At 43.8% G+C, this 5,613-nt stretch overlaps 1 long non-coding RNA gene across 1 annotated transcript; it reads right to left on the reverse strand.

Moving 5' to 3' along the window:
• Positions 1-261: 261 nt before the first annotated feature.
• On the reverse strand, positions 262-1,140 carry LOC106726969. The gene is made up of 2 exons (XR_001363112.1): positions 939-1,140; positions 262-467 (listed from the first exon to the last, which is right to left on the reverse strand). It is a non-coding gene; the product is annotated as an uncharacterized LOC106726969 (long non-coding RNA).
• Positions 1,141-5,613: the final 4,473 nt, after the last annotated feature.

The following is a 5,613-nucleotide window of genomic DNA, read 5'->3' on the forward strand; positions in this document are numbered from 1 at the left end:
AACAGGAACTCACGGGAGAAGACCTGCCATTGGGCATTTTCCAGGCCACAGCACCTGGAAAGAATGGACAGCAGTCCAGGGCAGGGAGAGAAGATGTGTAGGTGGGTGTGAGCACTTGTTCGAATTATGCTTCTGTTGACTCATCTAGTCTCGAAGCTCTTTAAATTAAGACCCTCTCCTTTGATGATAACCGTGTGTAAGGCAATATTTGCTGAGCCCAGTACCTGCTACCAATGCAGGACCGAAATGCAAACACACTTGTAAAGTGGAAACACGCTTTTATTTCCTGAGGGCCCTGTAATCAAGGCAAAAGCTGTTACTTGATCGCATAATTAACCTTAGGAATAGGAGAGTAAACAGCACAATGCAGGGATTTGTTAATTGGTCTTCCCTGCTACTGATATTAGCCCCACGTTGATCTGTTGTTCTTCTCTGTTGATTCATCTAAAGTTTTCTCATTTGGATTTCTTCCGGGTAAGCAAGGGGAAAGAGTGAAGGAAGAGCGTTTTAACAACTTGAGCATATTCTGTGCATAAGTGATTTTTTTTTCCTTAGAGGTGGACACAGCATGGAGGAAGTGACTCTCTTCCCTAGCAGAGTCAGGCCTCTGGAGATCCAAATTTCTGTCCTGTGCACGGATTAGCCCGATTGTGGGTTCCTGATGTGGGAGGCCCCCAACCCGCACCCCAGGCCGTGGAGACATGAAACTGTCAGTAATGCTCATGGGCAGTCATGCTTCCAGGACTCTGAGTCTCAGTCTAATTTAGTTCTAATTTATGTTCCCCATCACGGTGACTCCTTCGCCGAGTGGGAATGAACAGAAACACTGGGGCGGGGGTGGGGGGGGGGCTCAGGCTCTGTGGTTGGAGGGGGCGCGAGGGTTCGGTGAGCACAGGACCACAACCCCTCTCCCAGGAGTTGGAGAGGATGACACTCACCAAAGCAGGAGACCTGGGTTCTGATAGCGGAGGCACTGTCGCAGCCTTTCTCCGTGGGCTGGTGTTTCTCTTCCACTTGGCACCCCTGTGGGGGCCCTCAGGCCGATCTTCAGAGCAGCCAGTCACTGCACAGGAGATTCTTTCGAGGGAACCCTGGCTACCTGGTTATGAAGCAGACTTGCTTCATTAGCCCTGGGTCCCTGCTGGCTGCTTTAAAAAAAAAGAAAGAAAATAAATAATTCACGGAGGGTAGTGATACTGCCTGATGTGTCATACATACTTGAGATTCGAGGATCCAGTTTATGAATGGTCACCTATGGCTTCAGGACAGTAAGAATCTGTCCACTTTGAGAAACCACTGACTTCAATTGGCAGGTGATGGTTAAATAGCTCTCAAAAAAGGAAAACTTGCGGGTGGTCCCTCTGGGTGCTTTGAAACCTTCAGGAATCTCTAGGTAAGAGTCTAGATCGCCAACCAGAAAGCCACAGTCACACACACACACACACACACACACACACACACGAATGAATAAATAGCCTGTAACTACCAGACCCAAACACTACACGAGAGCTGTGGTTTGGGGACTTTGTGGCAACCCAGGCTGTGTTTAGAAGGATCAGTCTGTCTGTCTGTCCTTTAGACCTTACCACTCAGCCTGAGGGGCTGAGCTGATAGCAGCAAGCCCCGCCCACCTGGCCCCCCAAGCCTGTGGGCCTGAGGCTTACACTGGTTCTCGAGCCTGTAGAGAGCAGCCAGGGCAGATGAAGAGTCCACAGCCAACGCCGAGGACTCTGGTGGGCAGGTTTGGAGGGTCCAGAGTAGCTCGCAGGGACCGCACCCTGCGCAGCTGGCTGCGTATTGATAGGCGCCAGACTAAATCCACCGCACACCTCCCCGGTGTGAAGAAGCCTCTGCCATCAGGGAAATGGTGCACTGGCCCTCAGCATTGCATTTCACAGACCTTGAATACAGGCACAAAGGAAGTTTTTGCCAACCCATTGCTTCTACTCCCACTGGCCCCACTCTGGCCTTTTTGCAATTCTGATCTGGAATTTCAAGGGAAAAATAGAGGTTCCAAAAGAGATATCCTGAACTTCATTTTACAAAAAGTTCAGTCAGTTTTAGTTTGCTGAGAAGTATTTCCAAGTAGAGAGAACGCGTAAGATACCCAGTGGGAGAATTTGGAAGTAAACCCAATTTGCTAACTAGCAAGAGATGATGGAAAACCATTTGGGGGTGGGGTGGGGTGGGGGGAGAGGGGACTATATCCTGGGGCCTCAGAAGTGGCTAGTCCTCTTGATCTAAGCTACTGGGGCGACAACTCAGTGTAGCCATCACACGCTCTCAAAGCAGAACCTGAAGTCCAAAGCTCTGGGTCCTGCTAGTTCCAGACCTTAATGCAAGTTTTCACCCTGAGACGGAAGGAGAGTGGTAATAATAAAGACCCCTTTAGTAAGAGCTCCTGAGCCAGAGACTCTGCTAAGCATCATCTATTCAGTCCTCCAACAGCCTCATAGGAGGGGATTCTTACTGGGGTCCTTATACAGAAGAAAGAAAAAAAGACAAAGAGAACCCAGGTAACTTGCCTCACACAGCTCCCATCCTAGCCTCCCCTTGGCTCTGGAACGCTCCCGTCCTAGTCTCTCCTCTGGAAGGAGCAGTTCTGTAGCCCCATGGACTAGGTGACTCGTGGTGATAAGCAAGGGCAATGCCTTGTAATGGATATTGACTGGAATGAGTCAAGAAATGTCATTTCTGAAAAAATGCTATACTGATTATTTTTGGCTTTGCTTTAAACAAAATATATTTTAGCCAAGTAATGCAAAAAAAGTAAAGCATATCAAAATGCAGCACCATCTTCCCCCATCACAAAGGCAGACACATAACTTTTTAGCTGATTTTTCTGATGTGTATGCCCTTTCCTTTTATAATATGCATATCCCCTTATTTCTTAGTGTCTTTCATTTTAGACATTAATAATTGCTAATTATGGTAGATGAGGATTTAACTCTCTTCCCCTGAATACATGTCAGCAACAGCGTTAATCAGTATTTACATTTTTATGGCTACATAAATATGGTTTGCTGCGGGGCTAATAGTGCATTGTACTTCTGTTTCTTTCACACACTATATTGAATTAATAATGACCTCATTTTTATCTGTTGTATAGCTTTTAACTTATTGAAACTTAGAAATTTTTTCTAAATGTATCCTTAGATGTCCTGAGTACTGAGGAACTTTTTCTCTAAATGGTCTGTCAGGATGGTGAGATGATGTGTCACTTCCTTTTGTAGTCTTGGGGCCTTTCCCCTAAGGCCCTCCTCCTCACACCTCACTGGTAGTTCCTGCGTCCAAAGGCCCATCTATCATCCTAGAACTCCCTTCACCCCTCTCCCATGTTGAAATCCCTATTTTCTGTATACCACGTTTTCCTCTTTCATGTTTATTTCCTTGTTTTATTGGACCACACTTTCCACAAGCTTTAAAAAAATTTTTTTATTGACTTTTTTGGGGTGACAATGGTTAATAAAATTCTATAGGTTTCAGGTGTACAATTTTATATCATCTGTATATTGTATTGTGTGTTCACCATCCCAAGTGAAGTCTCTTTCTGTCACTTATCCCCCCTTTACCCTCTTCTACCTCCCCCACTCCCTTTTCCCAATACTATTTGTGTGTCGGAAGTTTTGCTTTTTTGCTTGATGTCTTCCCCTTTTTTATTAGCGCCCCCCCCCCCCAACCCTGTCGCCTCTGGCAGGTATATGTTTTCTGTATCTATGAATCTGTTCTTATTTTGTTTGTTTGTTTTGTTCATTAAATTCCGCATATAAGTGAAATCATATGATATTTGTCTTTCTCTGACTGGCTTATTTCACTTAGCGTAATACTCTCTAGGTACATCCATGTTTGTCAAAAAGGCAACATTTCCTTCTTTTTAATGGCAGAGTAGTATTCCTTGGTGCAAATGTACCACAGCGTTTTTATCCACTCATCTACTGATAAACTCTTTCTAAAGAAGCTGGTGGACTGGAAGATTTGGAAGCAGTCCACCAGCTTCCTAAGAAAGAGTTTGTGAGTAGTGTTTAGAGACTTTATGTCTAGAAATGTCTTTGTTCTTCCTCTGAATTGATCAATAATTTGGCCAATAATTTCAATCCTAAATTGAAAATAATCTGCCTGTCGAATTTTGAAGACTTCTTCATTCTAGCTTCTGATGTTGCTGTTGAGAAATTTAAAGTTCTGATTTTCAATTTTTTAAGCTGATTTTTCTCTCCAGAAGATTTTAGGGCTTCTTGTTAGCCTATCTGCTCCAAAATTTCATAATGATGAATCATGGTATAGATTTTTTTTTTCCATTCATTTATTCGAAGGACATTCAGTGGGCCCTTTCAATCTAGAAATTTTCTCTCCAATTCTATTAAAAATTTTTTTTGTATTAATTTTTGAATAACTTATTTTGTACTATTTTCCTTTTTGAAAGTCCTGTTTAGATATTAGATGTCTTAGACTGATCCTCTAAGTCTTTTATAGTTTCTCTACTAACTTCTATCTCTTCTTTTTACTTTTATTTGATTTCCTTAATTTTTATTTTCTATCAAAAGTTTTTCTTTTTCTCATTAAATTTCTATCACATTTTAGTATCCACGAGGCCTTTTAAAAAGTGCATTCTGTCCCTGTATTATAAGATGCGGTATCTGATCTTGTCGAGGTTATTAATTATAGTTCTTTGTCCAAGTTTATTTCATGGATCTCTTAGCTTACTTAGTAGATGTCTTTCTCAGATGTTTGATGGTTCTTGACTATTTTTTCATACTTAAGATACACACACTCACAGTCAGCTAGGAGCCCCCTCTGTGTGGTTGGGACTCACTGAATGAGGAGTTTCTACTTGGACGGAGCGGGGAGCCTACAGTTCACTTGGAGGAACCCTCGCTTCTTTGTCCAATGCCAGTATATGGAGACTTTTTCTCCTGGGTTGATCACTTCTCTGGGGAGGAATCCCCTGGTATGTGCCAGCCTGTTGGCACTCTGGGAGGTGAGGGAGAATTGCAGACTGCAGCATAATCTCCACTTTCATTTCGGAGTCTTCTCCTGTGGTGTGTACTCAGTTGGGATCACATCCCTTTCAGAGTTCTCGTAAACTGTGTGTGTGTGTGTGTGCATGCGTGTGTGTGTGTGTGTGGGGGGGTGTTGTAGGGGAGGTTGCATAGGTGGTCCCCTGGCTGCCAGAAGGTAAGAAAGGGAAGTGGGCTCCACTCACGTCATGTGCTCTTACTTTCAACCAGCCCCCCCAGTTCTCAGCCCCATGTCTTACCCTTGCCTTCCTAATAAAGGAATTAGCCCACTTCTCATGTGTATCCCCCTCTTCCTGGGCACCTAGGGTGTAGTTTCTCTCATCTACTATCTGGAGACCACTCCGCCATCTGCTTCCCTTCATCCAAAGTTGTTGATATCTTTTGTCTATTTGTTTTTTTCTCTCCTGCTCCCCTTTTGGGATTATTATGCCTTTTCAGTTTCTCTACTATTACTTAAGTAGGTCTTTGGGGATAATTTGTCATTTTAATCAGGATTGCATATTACTCTCTAACAGGGGATACTGCTTTTTCTGGGTTTCTGGCACATTGGGAAGGTAGTGTGGCCATTGTGTTTCAGAAGTCCTATAGATCAACTCTT

This window comes from Myotis brandtii, unplaced genomic scaffold (genome assembly GCF_000412655.1).
Source record: "Myotis brandtii unplaced genomic scaffold, ASM41265v1 scaffold34, whole genome shotgun sequence".
In the NCBI taxonomy this organism is placed as follows: domain Eukaryota; kingdom Metazoa; phylum Chordata; class Mammalia; order Chiroptera; family Vespertilionidae; genus Myotis; species Myotis brandtii.